The sequence below is a fragment of the Apodemus sylvaticus genome, chromosome 6 (genome assembly GCF_947179515.1).
Source record: "Apodemus sylvaticus chromosome 6, mApoSyl1.1, whole genome shotgun sequence".
In the NCBI taxonomy this organism is placed as follows: domain Eukaryota; kingdom Metazoa; phylum Chordata; class Mammalia; order Rodentia; family Muridae; genus Apodemus; species Apodemus sylvaticus.
Window position 1 is genome coordinate 19789455 of NC_067477.1, and position 17789 is coordinate 19807243.

The window sequence follows — 17789 nt, forward strand, 5'->3', positions numbered from 1 at the left end:
CGAATCAAGCCTGGGTCCTCTAAAACAGCAGCCAGTGCTCCTAACTGTGGAACCGTCTCTCCAGCCCCTAATGAGGTGAAGTTGTGGGAGTGGTGGGGGCCTGACTGTAGATGCTATGCTGTTATGAACTAGAGCTACATACAGTGTAGGGGGGCTGGGAGGTCAGCACGAAGACTTACCCATCACCTCCAACTAGATGGAGCAGTTTCCCTCAAAACTTTTTTGCATTCACCATTTGTCTGATGCTCATGACTGTGCAGCCCGTTGATGACACTCATCGGCTATAGAGGGATCTCTCTCCCGTCTGTGGCGGGTTTTGTGGGGTTATCTCAGTGCAAGCGGAACACTTTTTATCCACTTTTGTTATTGCTGCTGTTGTTGCACAGCAAGGCATCAGGCTTGGTGACGCTGATGGCCAGCTGTGCTGCTTTCCCCATGGTTTTGAGTTCTTTAAGGAAACACGGTGGGTACCCTCAGCACGGTGAGATTTGCCTTACACCGGGAGCTCGCCCAGCTTCGTGGAGCTGTGAAGCAGGAACTCCCAGGAAACAGTGGGCAGCAGGTGCCCAGTTTTCTTGTGTCATAACCAAACGTCGGGCGTCAGAATCAGGCCCTGCAATCTCCACGCATCCTGTTGTCTTTACCTCTGAGTTTCCGCCAGCTGTACTTAACTCAAACATACTGGTCAGCAGGGTGCACTTCTGGGTCCTCCTTTTGGTGCTCTTAAACTTTCTCAGAGATCTGAGGGCAACCATAACGTCTTATAGGAGATGGCAGCCACTTTATAGGCAGCTCTGGAAGCCGGTAAGAGAAGTGGAGCAATCAGAATCCTTTTTTGAACAATTATTACAGCTTCTGCTATAATCGACAGACCTTCAGGAATTAGAAAAGAGGCAGCATAAACCCTGCCCGAGGAAATGGTAAACTAATAAACCCAGGAAGAGCTCCTTTTTGAAAGAAAGCAGTTAATGAATCAATGAGGAAAATACAATAAACATTAAAATGATAAAAAAAAAAGGCAGGGAAATAGTCAAAGAAATAAAAGTTCTTCTATTAGAAGATGACAGAACAGCCGGGCGTGGTGGCCACGCCCTTAATCCCAGCACAGAGAGCCAAGGGAGGCAGAGGCAGGCGGATTTCTGAGTTCGAGGCCAGCCTGGTCTACAGAGTGAGTTCCAGGACAGCCAGGGCTATACAGAGAAACCTTGTCTTGAAAAACCAAATAAATATATAAATAAATACATAAATAAATAAAATAGAAGTTGACAGAAACAATTTATACACTTTAGCTGAATACCAAATCACTAAAACAATAAAGCTCAAATTTTCTTTTACAAACAGAGACTAGGAAGATAGGGGTATAGTGCTTGGCATGCAACTGAATTAAATCTCCAGAACCCATGTAAAGCTGCACCCAGACTCTTCATGTAATCTCATTGTTACTTTGGAGAGATGGGAGACAGAGAGCTCACAGGCCAGCTGGACAGAAATAAAAAGAGACCTCCCCTCAAAGGGAAAGGGTAAGACTGACTCCTGAGTTTGTTCTCTGCCCTACACACACACACACACACACACACACACACCCATATATTCAACAAAAACAAAACAAGAAAGGGCTGGGACCCTTTTTTATCACAAAACAGGAAAAAAAAAAAAAAACCCATAGACACCAAACCCATGACAAAATTTCATTGCTTTTATCTTTGAAACTTACCTAAACCTGTGTGTACACAAATACCAACCAGGAAAAAAAAAAAGACTTGCAAAACACAGTGTTTTGTTGTTGTTGTTTGTTTTGCTTTGCTTTGCTTAAGTATAGAATAGAGTTTATCCAGGGCATGGGGAGGGGAGTAAGGGGGGTAGTAGACGCAGGGAAGGCAGAGAGAGAGAGAGAGAGAGAGAGAGAGAGAGAGAGAGAGAGAGAGAGAGAATGAGAGGCTGACCATGAGCTTGTGGAGAGGGTGGGGGAGGGGAATGGGGAGAGAAGGGGGAAGGGAAGCAGGGACAGAGCAAGAGAGGAACAAGAGACCAAGCGCCACAGTGTTTAGTCACAGAGGGTCAAGGGCATGGAACCTCAAAAGCAAATTTCAGATCCATCTCCGCAGAGAACTGGAAAAGGGTGTATTTATTGGATCAAGTTCCACCAACTCTAACTTGACTATCACGACCCATACATCAGAAAAGTTGCACATAGTCAACTGAAGGAAGTCGGTCATCAAGCAAAGTGGATTGGTGGGCCATGATGACACACCCTTGTAATCCTAGCACCCTAGGTGGAACTAGGAGCAGGAGCTCAAGGTCAATTTCAGCAAGCCAAGTTTAGCCTAGGCTACATATAGGTCTCAATGCAAATACTTCCTCCCCTGTCCCCCCAAAAATCCATTGAAAAAGTAAATAAGTGCTAAGGTCTGGTTAAATCTTTAATTGATTAGGTTAAATTTAGTCAATTTACTCAGGAACTAAGGACAGGAAATTTTATTCAGAGGTGCTTTAAAAAATGACCATAAAGAGGCCCAAAACATGGGCCAGTGATTTAGACCACTTGTTGCTTTTTTTAAAAAAATATTTATTTATTATATGTAAGTACACTGTAGGTGTCAGATCTCTTTATGGATGGTTGTGAGCCACCATGTGGATGCTGGGATTTGAACTCATGACCTTTGGAAGAGCAATCAGTGCTCTTACGCGCTGAGCCATCTCTCCAGCCCCACTTGCTGCTTTTACAGAGGACCTGGGCTCGATTCCCAGCACCCACATGGTGACTATACTACCATCTGTGACTCTAGTTCAAGGGATCCGTGGGCACGCATGTGGAGCACATACATTCAGGCAAAACATTTATACATATAAAAATTAATCTAACATCATCAAAAAGAAATGTAACAGGAAAGACTGGGGAAAGACGGGAAACGCAAATTCCTGAAGGACACAGTCTAGATTCTTGTCTTGGCTTGCCCGCTTCCCTAGCTGTAAAACAGTGATAATAAAGCCGGTCCCAACTACCTCAAAGGGCGGTTTTGGCATTCAGACAGAAACCATGTATTTAACTGTGTTTTGAAAACTGTAGGGCACTCCATAAATGTAAGCCGTTTTTGTTACCGCCTCGCTGTAATTATCGCAAAATCACAAACAAGGACTGTTTTATGGACGAGAGCTGGCTTTCCCATGGGGGGGGGGGGTGGTCACTGTGAATTCCATCAGCCTAGTTCTTTGTTGTTGAAACTTTTCCGTATCTTTTTTTTTCTCAAATACTAGGTAACTAGCAAAGTACTACCTATAAAAGTACCAAGAGGACACAATAGTTTTAGAAATTCTTAACAAGAAATGAAGCCACCGAAACGCAAAGTCGGCCAGGAAGGAATTTTCCTCCGAATCTCAGTTCTTTTTGAGGCATTTAAGCCAACACCCAGTGGGTGGCGGCTGCCCAGAAACAGCGGAACTGGCCTTCCCCAGCGTAGTGATTATTCCATTTAGATACAAAGAATAACTCGCTACAATTCCAGGAGCTGTGCAGGATGCTGCAACAAGTACCCGGCGCCCCTAAGCCCCTCCCTTGGGCAGACATAGCCAGAAGAATGCGCGCGCACTCGCCTCTTGGACTGAGCCCCTGGGAACGCGCCTCCCCAGCGTGCCCCTCCTCCCCCAACTCGGCGCGCCGACGTCGGGTCACGTGACCGGGGCGCGCCGACAGCGGGGGCGGGCGGGGCCGTCCGGCTCCGCAGAGCGGCGCAGGCGCGCCAGGGCCGCGGCGAGGCGAGCCCCTCCTGCTCCCTGTCGGAGTCAAAATGGCGACGGGGGGAACCTGGAGTGGTCCCGGAGCCTAAACCACTGACAGGAGAGGGGAGGGCGGCGGCGGCGGCGGCGGCGGCGGCGGCTGGAGGAGAATGGCCGCGGGGGCTGGCGCCAGTGCGGACGGCGGCGCTGGGGGCGGCGGCGGCGGAGGCGACGGCAGCGGTCCCAGCAGCAGTCGCGGCGGGAGGAGCCTCCGAGGTGAGCGTCCCTCGGTGTCTGAGGCTGAGGAGCCGTCTCGCCGTCCGGCGCTGCGCGGGGCGTCCGGCTGAGGAAGGGACGGTGGTTGGGCGTGGTGGCGCCCTGGCTGAGGCCAGGACGCCGCGGGGGTTGCGGAGGCGCTGGCCAGCCGGCCGTCTAGGGCCCAGCGCGCCGGCGCGGGACGGGCCGGTCCCCGCGCCCTGAGGGGCGGGCCGGACAGCGCGCCGCCGACCGGGCCGTGCCTGAGTCTCCGCGCTCGGGGCCGAAGGGTGCGCAGCTCACCCACCCCCGTCCGGGTTGGCCACCCGGACGGGCTCTTCGCACCTGGCTTGGAGGGGCGGGACCCGCTCGGGAGCGTAGCCTGCGCTCGGGAACCCGCTCCCGGCGCGGACCCCTGTGGACCGGGTGCGGGGCCGCGGGGTGGGCGTGAGGCCGCAGGGAGGGCCAGAGCTTGGGGAGGAGCAGGCCGCAGGGAGGGCCACTCCCCGCGGGCGAAGTGAAATCGTCCCGGGTGAGTGCTCTGGGAGGAGAGAGGCTGGCGTTGAGCTTTGACAGGTAGGTGGGGAGACAATGCCGAGCGTCTGCTGGAGACGGAGGCAGAGCTCCCTGGAGTACTTGGCGAAAGGCGTGCCTTCTCCTCTGCTCTGCTGTTCACTCCCCTCCACGCACTCACACTCGCACTCCGCGCTCTCTCTCCCTCTAGGGCGAGAACTTTCTCACCGTCTTAGGAGAAACTCCGAGGAGTGTTGTATCCTGCTTTGAACTATCACAGCGCCTCTCACATACCAACACGCATAATAAGTACTCTGGAGTAGGCCTGATTTCCAGAGCAGTCTTGGCTCTCTTCCCCCCCCCCCCCCATCCCTCACCCCATGCACTGTTTCCCCGGCTCAAACATCTTACTGTGCAAGGAAGAAGCATTTTTGCAGATAAATTAGCTTTTCCGGCAAACGTTATCTTTTGTCTCTGAGTAGCGTCTGTGTCTCACATATTACTCACATTGTCTTCTTTGTAAGGCCAGAAGAAAGACTTGAAGTTCTATGAGCCGTACATCCTTAATAGCTGTGGTTAGACTTGTCTTGGAATTTTGGAGTCAGAAAAACCTTTAGAGATTTGGCGTGGAGAAAGGTTCGATTCCATGGGTCTTAGCTGGGGAGGGGTGAGACCTAAACTAGGATTAGGATCTAGGCTTCTGCAGGTGAGAAAGAGCTCTTTCCCTCCAGTCCTGCATGGGTTGCTTTCATCACCACTGTTCATCCCAACCACTAGGCCTTTGCACAATAAAGTTGAAAGCAGAAACAAGGGTCTCTCTCTGAATCTGGCAGCTACCTCAAAATAACTGCTAAAGAGGCCACCCCACCCAACACCATATTTAATAAAAATTGAGTAACATTCACTTGAAGGTTTTCTTAGGTCCATAACTAGATTTTCGTCAAATTATAGCCTGGCTCACTCTTCCCTGGGTTCGTTCTGTAAAACTTATTAGTGTTCTGTGTCCCAACATGATTAGCATCTCAAGTTCGTTGTATCTGGCTCTAACCTTAGGTTTAAAACACAGTGATTTTCCAGGTTATACTGCCTAATCCCCTTCTTTCCTTTTGTTGGGCTTCAGAATTTTATATATGATGTGTCACAGGTCAACTCTCAGAAATACAATAGAATCAAGCGATTATATTTTCATGTTTTAGTCACAGGGCTCAGATTATATAAGGTTATTGAAGGTCTGCTTTGTGTTTTCATTATTCCAGACCTAGGGGTTGGAGTCAAGAAATGTAATATATAATAGACTTTGCCTCAAGGTTCTTACTGGAAAAAAATGCATGAAACTAGAAGCCCATCTAGTGAGTTCTACTAATACAGAGAATGCTATGGGAGGTCAGGGTAGAGGGAGTTCTGGCCATGGCTTCGGAGTTTAAATAACTTCCTGGGACACTTGGAACCTCAATTGGCCAATGAATGTTCATATTTACGGAAAGATTGGAGCAGTTTCTTTGTGACCAGGGAGGGGGGTGGGTGGGAGTGAAAAAAAAGCAAGTGTATAAATTGGAGATTAGTGTTAGGGAAAGAGAATAGAGGGAGACAAAAGGAGCAGAGTTTCTCCTCTCAGGAGAATATTTTCCATGGGGGACATTAGGTAGCCAGATGGCTGTCTCTGTAGAAGGATTTGAGTGCTAAATTGAAATTTGGAGTTTTCTTTGGTGCAAGTTATAATATACCTTTAAAGGTGTTTTTTTTTTTTTTTTATAAGCTGTCATCCACAGGTTGAGTTAAAATAAAGCAAGAATAAAATGAGCCAAGAAGACAGTAGCTAGCCATTTTATTACCTGACTCAAAGATTGTATCTTAAACTAGGATCATTCCTCTGCTTCCCAGATGCTAAGATTACAGATTTGTGCAACCACACCCAGCAAAGTTGATCTCAAAATATTTTTCTGTAGTGCTGGAAATCAAATCCAAGGATGTTCTACCACTGAGCTAGGTAGGTAAGGTAAAGTCAGTAAGAAGGGTTACCTAGCAAGTATGTGTGTCTGTACACTGACCGAGGTAAAAATATATGTAATAAAATTTACTATCTTAACTATTGAAAATTGTATAGTTCTGTATCTGTTACACTGTTGTATAGTCATTACCATTGCTATCCGCTGAATTAGTTTTTACATTGTGTGTGTGTGTGTGTGTGTGTTTATTTTTACTTTTTGTAGTGGTATTTTGCCTACATGTATGTCTGTGTGAGGATGTCAGGTCTTTGAGTTACAGAATGTTGTGAGCTACCGTGTAGGTGTTGGGAATTGAACCTCTGGAGGAACAGTCAGTGGCTTTAACTTCTTAACCATCTCTCCCAATCCCTATTTTTTTTGTTTTATTTTGTGTGTCTGTGTGCATGAGCGTGCGTGTTCATATGTGTACAGATGCTTGTGGAGGCTCGATGCTCAGGAACTTAGAGTCATAAGCAGTTAGGAGCACCTGATATGGATGCTGGGAATCGAACTCAGGTCCTTTGGAAGAGCTTTTAGTTAAGATGGCTCTTAACCACTGAGCCATCTCTCCAGCTCTAAAAAAAAATTATTTTTACTAGATTTTATTTTCTGTTACTGCGTATACATGCATGCAGCCAAAGATCACAGGTGAAAGTTAGAGGACTATTATAGGAGTTGATTCTCTCCTTCTACTATGTGAGTTCCCAGTGATGGATCTCAGGTATACCAGCTTATGCAGCAGATAACTTTATGTGATAGGTGTGTTGCTGGCCATATAGTCAGAATTCATTTTTTCCCTAGTGCTGAGATTTGAGCTGGAGGGTTCCATGCATGATAAGTTTGGTTTCTGAGACAAAGTGGCATACCCTCATCTGAGGAATTGAATAAGTTTGGTTTCTGAGACAAAGTGACATACCCTCATCTGAGGAATTGAATTCTTTCATCCAAACTGAAAATTTGTATTCTTTAAACACTAGCATGGCTAACCTCAGCAACTGAAATCTGTTCTACTGTAACTATGGCCTTGACTAGGTAGAAGTACAATCATAGAATCCAAAACATAGTTTTTGTGACTGGCTTGATGGTCCATTCATGTTGTACAGTGTCAGAATTTCCTTCCTTTTGTAAAGCTGAAAAACTCATTCTAAGTATATACCTACATGTTGCATCTTCATCTGTCTATGGACACCTGAATTGCCTCCATCTTTTCACTACTATGTAAAATGCTGCTGTGAATATGGTAAAAATGACCTGTTCAAGACAACTCTTTAGTTTGGCTATTTATCAAGCCAAAGTAAGTTTATATTCCCACCAGTAATGCACAAAAATTGTGTTCTGGGGTGTAAAGGGTTCTCCTCCTTTTATAAGTCATTCTAAAGAGTATATGTGGTTATCATTATGTTTTAGCATACATTTACTTAGTGGTTAATGAGGAATATCTTTTACTGTATTTATTGGCATTTTGTCACCTCATCTGTCCCTTTGAGGTTTTTGAGAGGGGTCTTGATGCACAGGCTAGCACCAAAATGCTTAGCTTTACTAGTTCTGGAGTTGTATGCATAGACTACCATGCCTAACTCCTTTGCCTGTTTCTTAAATTAAAAGTTCTGTTTGGTGGTTGAGTTGTAGTTCTTTCATTTTTCTGATTATTGATCTCCTATCAGACATGTGATTTTGTAAAAATACGTTTTGTGTGTGCATGTACACTTATGTGTGGGTGCTAGCATGCTTATGGAGGTCAAAGAACAACTTGGCAGGAGTTGTTTCTCCTTTCATTTTGTAGTTGAGGATCTGAGGGAGATTGAAGTCAAACCCAGGTCAGGCTTTACACCCACAACAAAATGCAACAGTTTTCTACTTATCTATGCTGCCTTTTCTTCCTTTCATATGAAAAAAATTTGCTTATTTGTTGGTTTTTTTTGAGACCAGGTCTTACTATGTGGTTAGGCTGGCCTTTGAACTAGGGACCTTTCTGTATTCCAAGCTGTGGGATTACAGGCATGTACTACCACACCCAGCAAGAACTTAAAAAATTTTCTTTTCTGTCATGTTGGGACAAAATCCCAACTTCAGCCACTACTAACAGCTACATCTCTAGTCTATCAAGAAGTTTTTAACTATGATAAAGTTCTGCTTACCTCATTTTTCTTTTTGTTGTTTGTACTTTTGGTGTCATGTGGAAATGATAAAGGGAAACCCTTTTGTTTTCTATTAAGAGTTTTATAGTTGTAGATACTCTTATCTTTTTAAGTATAAGTTTTCCCAGTTAAGTTCAGTTTTCCCAGGACTATTTGTTTAAAAATACTGTCTAATTCAGTGTCTTTGGCACCTTAATGGAAATCATTTGAGGAATGAGCATGCTTAGCATGTACTAGGAAGGAGAAGGAGGGAGGGACAGAGGAGCAAAATACAATAATCATTGAGTCATAGGTGCTCGGTTTTGTTTGGGGCTCTCCATAGGTCTCTTTGTATTGGCACCAGGCTATTTTAATAACTACTTTGTAGTTAAGATTTGAAATCAACAAATGAGACCTCTGTACTTTTTAATGATTGTTTTGCAGTGAGATCCTTTGAGATGCCATAGAAATTTTAAAAGATTTCTCTAATAAAAACTATTGGGATTTTGTTCTATTAAATAATGAAAATTGCTTTGGGTAGTATTAACCTTTTTGCACTTATTGTATGTGTGTATGATTGTGTGTATAAGATTGTGAGTGTATATGTCTCTCTCCTTCCCACTTAAGTGGGTTCTGGTTAAGTCTGATGTTGTAAATCTTAGTGGGAAAGTTTTTAGTCTTTTACTACTGTCTGTCTGTCTCTCTTCTCTCTCTCTCTCTCTCTCTCTCTCTCTCTCTCTCTCTCTCTCTCTCTCTCTCTCACACACACACACACACACACAGAGAGAGAGAGAGAGAGACAGACAGACAGACAGACAGGGTCTCATGTTAGCACAAGTTTTTGTGTACATTTATTATGTTGAGCTAGTTCTCTTACATTCTGGATTTATTGAGTATTTTAGCTTTCTTCCTTCTTTCCTTCCTCCCTTCCTCCCGCCCTTCTTCCCCCTCTCTCTCCTTCCTTCCTTCCTTCCTTCCTTCCTTCCTTCCTTCCTTCATTCCTTCCTTCCTTTCTCTTTCTTTCTCTTTCTTTCTCTCTTTCTCTCTCTTTCTTTCTCTCTCTCTCTTTCTCTCTCTCTTTCTTTCTCTCTTTCTCTTTCTTTCTTTCTCTCTTTCTTTCTTTCTTTCTCTCTTCCTCTCTTTCTTTCTTTCTTTCTTTCTTTCTTTCTTTCTTTCTTTCTTTCTTTCTTTCTTCCTTCCTTCCTTCCTTCCTTCCTTCCTTCCTTCCTTCCTTCCTTCCTTTCTTTCTTTCTTTCTTTCTTTCTTTCTTTCTTTCTTTCTTTCTTTCTTTCTTTCTTTCTTTCTTTCTTTCTTTCTTTCTTTTCTTTCTTTCTTTCTTTCTTTCTTTCTCTATGTAGCCCTGGCTGTCCTGGAACTCACTCTGTAGACCAGGCTGGCCTCAAACTCAGAAATCCACCTGCCTCTGCCTCCCAAGTGCTGGGATTACAGGCGTGCGCCACCACCGCCTGACTTTGTTTATTTTTTTAATATGAGCTCTGCAAGAGTTTCTAGCCTGGTGAATGAGAGAATTGTGGTGATGTTGACAGAATGATGGCATTCCTAGCTTTATACACATACTTATTTTTGTTCTGAGCTAGGGTCTTTCTATGTACCCCAGGATGGCCTGGAACTCTGAGCATAGCCCATTTGGCCTTTAACTAATGAAATACCCCACCTCAGCTTCCCAAGTACTGTGTGAATAGGTGCAAGCCACGATATCAGGCTTATTTGTGAAACATTAAAACATTTTTATGTGTATTTATGCTTTTAAAAAAAAAAAAACTGACTTTGGTCATCAAACCTCTCTTTACAGTCAGACTGCTGTTTATAGTTTTTGATTTTGTTTTCTTTTTGAAGGCATCACACTATGTTACCCCTGTTTTTGAACTCACAGGCACAAGCGATCTTACTGTTTTAGCCTTCCCAGCAGCTGAGACTATAGATGCACACCACTGTACCAGGCTCTAATCACTTTTCCATCTCAAGTAAGTTACCTAATTTATATGAAGGTTAATTTTTCTCTCTTGTCATAAAGAAATAAAGACCAGCAAGATGGCTTAGCAGGAAGACATTTACTAAGCCTGATGGCTATAAGTCTTAATTCCTGAGATCCTCATAGTAGAAGAAGAGAACTGATTCCAATAGCTGTCCTCTGACGTAAACATGTATTCTAACATGCAGGAATGTACACACATTAAAAAAAATAGTGCTGGATTTTGTGGCATACACCTTTAATTCCAGCACTTAGGAATCAGAGACAGGTAGATACCCATAACTTTCAAGCCAGTCCTAGTCTATATAGTGAGCTCCTGGCCAGCTAAGGCTATATATAGTGAGATTCTATTTCAACAAAACAAGAAAAAAAAAATGTAGAATTGTCTTGCCTAGGTTTTTAGAAATCCACGTGTGGATTTTAAATCCTGTCCTATTCTTTTTCATTCCTCTTACCAGTTGGATTGTTGTTGAATAGACACCAGCTGAGGCTAGGTAACATTTCCTCTGCTCTCCCCACCTATCTCTGGCTATTTTTGTATTTTTAACTTATTTTTATTATTTTAATTATATGAGGTGGAGTGGGAGCAGGAATATGTGTACATGAGGCCAGTGGTGTCAGATTCTGTTAGAGCTGGAGCTGCAGGTGATTGAGAGCTACCTACATGCACTTAATCACTGAGCTGTCTCTCCAGCCCTTGACTATTCTTGATAATACTTCCACAGTCATACTCCTAGAAAGCCTAATTGTAGTATCTTTTTTACTTAAAATCAGTTAACTTCATCTTGTCTCATGAGATAAAGGCCAGACTCAAAAAAAAGAGTGTAGAATGTGTCCAATCTTACATTTCCCATCACTCCAGCTGAACCAAGCTGTTTCTTATTTCCTGTCCTTCCATCTGTGGTTTTCATGTGTTTATCCAAGTGCTTAGGGTTTCCTTATTCTTTGTTATCAACTCTGTTAGCTGCCTATCATCTATCTCCATTCCTAACAAATCTGCTTTTATTCTTTTTTGTTTGGTTGGTTTTGGTTTTTTTTCTGAGACAGGGTTTCCCTGTATAGCCCTGGTTATCCTGGAACTCACTCTGTAGACCAGGCTGGCCTTGAACTCAGAATCCGCCTGCCTCTGCCTCCCGAGTGCTGGGATTAGAGGCGTGCACCACCACCCAGCTTCTGCTTTAATTCTTAAATATAGGGTACTTGGAGATGATTCATCACCAACTGCAGGGTTAGGTTTTAGTTAGTCAAAGCCAATCAGTTGCATTTACTTGTAAACTGTTATCTGTTCCAGTCAGGTTGAACTGAAGGAGACAGGCTGTGTCTGGAGAAAATGGTTCTTCTTTCTCTTCATTTTCAAGACCAAGAGAACATGAGGCCCCTGTTGCTGTTGTCCTGAAACCATAGGGGATAAAACATTTCCTGAAGATATCAGATCAGAAGTAGAAGGAGTCAGAGTTCTTGGTGGCATCATTTAGTTATAGTACACCTTGGACCTTCCCTACTACAGGATTTCTTGTAACAGATACATTTCTTACTGTTTATTTATGTAAGTACATGTATGGGTGTTTTGACAATATGTTTTATACTATGTAACTGGACAGGCTAGAAGAGAGCTTTGAATACTCTGGAACTGGTGTTGGTTAGCTGCGCTGTGGGTGCTGAGAATGAAATCTGGCTCCTCTGGAAAAGTGGCAAGTGCTATTAACCACTGAGCCATCTCTTCAGCCACAGATTTCTTGTTTAAACAAACTCTTTGGAATTAAAATGTTCTAGTTTTTACAGTGTTCTTTATTCTCAAGGTCTAGTTATTTTATCTTTACCAACAGTTGTCTACTCTATTGATGGCTTTAGACCTCTCTCCCATTCATATTACAGCATATTGTAATCACTCAATGTGTCTGACTGTAAATCAAAGTATATAGAGTATAACATGTTTGTTCATGATAGATATCCAGCAAGTGACGTTGGGATAAAATGACATGACTGTATACTTGTTGCATACGCAAGTTTAAAATAAATGTAAGGTGTGTTGTGATCTTTTAAGTCAAATTAAAATAAAAAATTTAGAATAGATACTATTTGCTGACTTCCCAACAAAACAAAACAAAACAAAATAGGGTTTCTCTGTGTATCCCTGGCTGTACTGGCTCTATAGAAGAGGCTAGCTTTGAACTCTGAGATTTGCCTGCCTTTGTTTCCTGAGTGTTGAAGCACTGAGATTAAAGGCACCACCACCACCTAGTGATGATTCTTTTTTTTTAATAAATAAATCTTTGAAAGGTTCCATTTCTCTTTTTTTTAAGATTTATTTATTTATTATATGTGAGTATACTGTAGCTGTCTTCAGACACTCCAGAAGAGGGCAACAGACCTTGTTACGGATAGTTGTGAGCCACCATGTGGTTGCTGGGATTTGAACTCAGGACCTTCGGAAGAGCAGTCTGTGTCTTAACGGCTGAGCCATCTCTCCAGCCCCATGATGAATCTTTTGGTTTGGTTTGGTTTGGTTTGGTTTGGTTTGGGGTATTTTTGGTTTTTTCGAGACAGGGTTTCTCTATGCAGCCCTGTCTGTCCTGGAATTCACTCTGTAGACCAGGCTGGCCTAGAACTCAGAAATTCACCTGCCTCTGCCTCCCAAGTGCTGGGATTTAAGGAGTGCGCCACCACTGCCTGGCCCCATGATGATTCTTTTTTTTTTTTTTTCTTTTTTCTTTTTTTCTTTTTCTTTTTTGGAGACAGGGTTTCTCTGTGTAGCCCTGGCTGTCCTGGAACTCACTCTGTAGACCAGGCTGGCCTCGAACTCAGAAATCCGCCTGCCTCTGCCTCCCGAGTGCTGGGACTAAAGGCGTGTGCCACCACCGCCCGGCCCCCATGATGATTCTTAATTATCAACTGTAATTTAGTTTTTGAGAGCGATCACTCTCTCATAATTGAGGTTGGTCTTGAACTCACAGGAATCCTTTTGCCATAGTCCCCTAAGTGCTGGAATAACTATGTGAGCTACTATGCCTGATTAGATATTACACTTAGATAGAAAATATGGGTCGTGGGACTAGAGAGATAGATGGCTCAGTTAAAAGCAAGTACAGAGGACCAGAGTTTGTTTCCAGCAACCAAATCAGATAGCTTATTACCACCTGTAACTCTAGTTCCTGAGACCCAATGCCCTCTTTTTAATCTCTGCAGGCACCAATCTTCACATGCACACATCCACACACAGATATACACGTACATAATCGTTTAAAAGTAAAATAAATCTTGGGGAAAAAAAATGAAGTAATTTTTTTTTAATTTTTTTTTAAAAAAGAAAATACGGTCTCATCTTGTCATAGTCCCTTATGAAAGGATCAATATTAAATTGTGTACTTTTATAGTGCTATTCTTTCCTTTTTAAGTGGGAAACATGCCAGAACTAACTTCAAATATATTATATGTGCATGTGTGTCGGTATATCTGCACACATGTATGTGTATGAAGCCCAGAGGACAACTTTAGATGTTATTCCATAGGAGTCATCTACCTTGTTTTTTGAGACAGTCTTTCATCAGTTGGGATCTTAGCAGATAGGGTAGATTAGTTGGCCATTCAATGCTGAGCATGTGCCTATCTCTGCTTCTTTAATGCTGGAAATAAAAGCACAACTGGCTTTTTTAAAATAACATGGGTCTGGAGAGTGAAGTTAGGTCCTTTCTGACTGAAACATTTCCCCAGTCCTAATTGTATCCTTTTTAAAAAAATGCTTTGTTTTTTTTAAAAAGGTCATAATTGTATTTACTTATGGGATACAATGTAATGTTTTAATCTTCATATATATTAGATAATACATGTTTTGAAAATTGTAGGTAGGTCTGTTCTGATGGCTAACCAAGAGTAATGTCAGTATCCTATATTGTTTCAGAAACATCTGGGACTTAACTGGCCAATGTCTAATAAAGGAAGGTGTCTTATACCTGGCACTAGGGTTTTCGTTTAATTGAGGAGCATTATATATTATCTGTGGAGTGTACCTCCATTCGATTTTGTTTTTCAATGAGCTTATAAAGTAGATTGCTATAAGGCCTTTTTATCCTTCTCTTTTATCCTTTCTTTTGCCCCTTCTCATTCCTATCCTTCCACTTACCTCCCTGGTACACCTTTATTCTCCTGGCATTTCCCCCTTTCTGTTTTATGCTCAGTGTGTTCCATTCCCACTCCATCTCTCTAATGACCCCTTTGAATTTTTTGGGTTTTTACTAGCACACAGTAATGTTAAATCATACTACTATAAAAATGTGAGCTAAGATCCACATATGAGGGTGAATAGGCAGTGCTTGTTTTTCTGGGTCATTGTTAACTCAGTCAGTATATTTTCTAGTTTCATCCATTTTCCTGCAGAGTTCATTCTTTACTGCAGAATAAAATTTCATTATGTATATGTACCACAGTTAATTACCAGCTCATTAGTCGATGGAAATCTGGTTCCACTTCCTTACTTCCTTACTTTTGTGAATAGAACTCCAGTGAACATGGAAGTACAGGGACTTCTTATTGTAGAGTATGGAGTCCTTGGTGTTTTATTATTAATGTATTTGTTTATATGTGTGTGTCGAGGTCAGAGGGCAACTTGCTGGAGTCAGTTCTTTTCTACCATGTAGATCTTGGGAATCAAACTTAAGCTGTCAGGCATGGTGGCAGCTTGTTAGCCTCTTATTCATTCTTGAAAAAGAAAAAGTCTGTTGCTTAATTCGAGCAATAGTATTAGTATTATTTGTGTGTTATCATGACAGCATGTTAAAAATTGAACTTCGAGCCTCACACATGCTAGGTAAACATTCTACCACTGAGCTAAATTCCCAGCCCACTACTATTTTTAAGACCAAAAACAAAGGAGCTGAAGAGATGGCTCAGAAGTTAAGAATAGTGACTCTTCTTGCAGAGGACCCAGGTTTAGTTCCCAGCATCCACATGGCAGCACACAATCATTTAGAACTCCAGTTGCAGACCTTATGCCCCCTTCTGCCTTCCATAGACTCCTGTATGCGTGTTGTACACATAACTTACATACATTCAGGAACACAACACATACACACAGAAAATAATAAATCAATGTTAACAAACCCCATTTTTCACTCTATAGTGGTATGTGTGCGCATGTGCGCTCCTCTACACATATATGCATACATTCTCGAATGTACAGTGCCAGTGATTGATCACCTAGGTCACATCTTGCTTCTCTGCACTTTCTTCCCAAATCACTTATGTCTCCTCAGCAACTGGGTTTTGTCCTTGCTTGGGTCTTTACATGCTTTCTCTGCTGTTTGGAGCATTATCTCATCATATCTTCCTTTTTCTTCTCTTTAAAAATAAAGTTCATACTTTCAACTGTTCATCCTACATTGTCAACTTAGATGTCACTTTAACAACCTTATATAGCAGACTTTTTCATTATCATCAAGAAGACAAAAACTTTCCTCAAGATTGTGTAAGACAAATTGGGGATCAAAGTGGGATTTAAGCATTTGTGATTGTCTGGTCAAAACTTCAGGAAGTTATTCTAGAGTAGCCTAGGGGGAAAGTAGGTTGTCTTGAAAATTTTTAAATCTTCTACTCCAGCAGGTAGTAGTGGTGAGCCTGATACTTGTTCATAAGCTGACCTCTGTGTTGAAATGTCTGTATCTTTATTTCTTAGTGTTTACAGACAGCCAGAGGAAGGCTGGCTTTCTCTAACTCTGTGTCATAATCTTTCTATCTTTCTTTCTGTATTCATTGTACCCTGTGTGTTATTTTTGTGTATGAAATTTGTCTTTTTTTTTTTTAATCACCAACATTACCTTGGCTACATGGTATCTGAGTACATAGTTGGTATTTATGTCATTATCTTAAGGAGACAAAAGGAATTAGTAAAGAGCAGAGAAAGGAAAACTGAAGGAAATTCAAAACTGAAGATGGAATTCTTCATATGTGCTCTCATCTCCCCAGTTTTCTGTGAGTCTTTCCTGATTGCAGTTTCCATTTCTAAGCACCTCATTTATTAATAAGTATTTATTACCAGCCAGGCATTCTTGAAGATCCTTGGCATATATATTTAATGATGTAAGTCACAGTTCTAATCCTGTGGGGACATAGTCTGTTGAGGACTTAGACAGTGTCTACTCCCTTACAGAAAAAGAAGCACTGCAGCTGAAGTCTGTAAACTTCCTGGCAGCAGAGAAGAGGGATGCTCTCTCAGTTTTAAGTGAACCTCATTTAAATTCCATTTCTTTCCTGTAGCCTGTTCTGGCCCCACCCAGCCTGATTTATATTTTCCATATTTTCTTTGTTTCCTCAGCCCCAACACTTAGTGACTGTTCATTTTTCTCTGCTTCTTTACCGAATAGTTTCAAGATCTCAGCTGAAAATCCCAATTTCCTTAAAAAACTGTTTTGAGACAGTGACTCTCACTCTCACTCTCACTCTCACTGTCTCACACTAGCTTTCAGTTCACATGATAAGCTGCTTGTCTCAACTTCCCAGAGTATACCACCATGCCTGGCTAAAAACAGCTTTGTACCTGAACACCAGCTCAATACTTACCTCAAAACAATATAGTCTGAAGTTGGGGAGCTGAGGGAGAGAAGACATTTCATGGTATACCATGGTATTTCTGCATTGGGACTCTCAAAACCAACATGGTATGAGTCTTACATGACCAGGAATGATTAAGATAAGGATACAAAGGCAAAGGGATCATGGGGCACAGTCCCAAGGGAGACAAATGAAGGCTTCCTTGAGTCTTCTCCTAGAGGAGACATACAGGACATATTTCATCCTACCAGTGTGGAAATATGGCTGGCTGTACATGTGAAGTGTTGTCTCTTAGAAAAGTTGATTGGAGGGCGGTGGTGGCTCATGCCTTTAATCCCAGCACTTGGGAGACAGAGGCAGGCAGATTTCTGAGTTTGAGGCCAACCTAGTCTACAAAGTGAGTTCCAGGACAGCCAGGGCTACACAGAGAAACCCTGTCGTCAAAAACAAAAATAAAAACAAAAACAAAACAAAAAGTTGATTGGAAACATAGTGCACAGACTTTTTATTGGAAGTCTTGTCACAGAGGCCCTTTTTGAAATTCTAGGTTCACAAGAGGAAAGCAGCAATTTAGTATGTGTCATTGCTTCCCCAAACTATTGAGGTTCTGTGAATCACCCTGTCAAATAGGGGATGGAGGGAACACTCATGACCCCCATACTCAAATAC

General features: G+C 42.4%; 1 protein-coding gene across 4 annotated transcripts in view; it reads left to right on the forward strand.

Moving 5' to 3' along the window:
• The first annotated feature begins 3917 nt into the window (after positions 1–3917).
• The window catches only part of Btbd7 (BTB domain containing 7), a 90586-nt gene continuing 76714 nt past the window's right edge, over positions 3918–17789 (forward strand). For 3 of the 4 annotated variants that reach the window (XM_052185186.1, XM_052185188.1, XM_052185189.1), the window contains exon 1: positions 3918–3990. The gene's annotated coding sequence lies outside the window, so the exon portion shown is untranslated. The remainder of the gene's footprint in view (positions 3991–17789) is intronic. The other variant, XM_052185187.1, reaches the window with a different exon arrangement.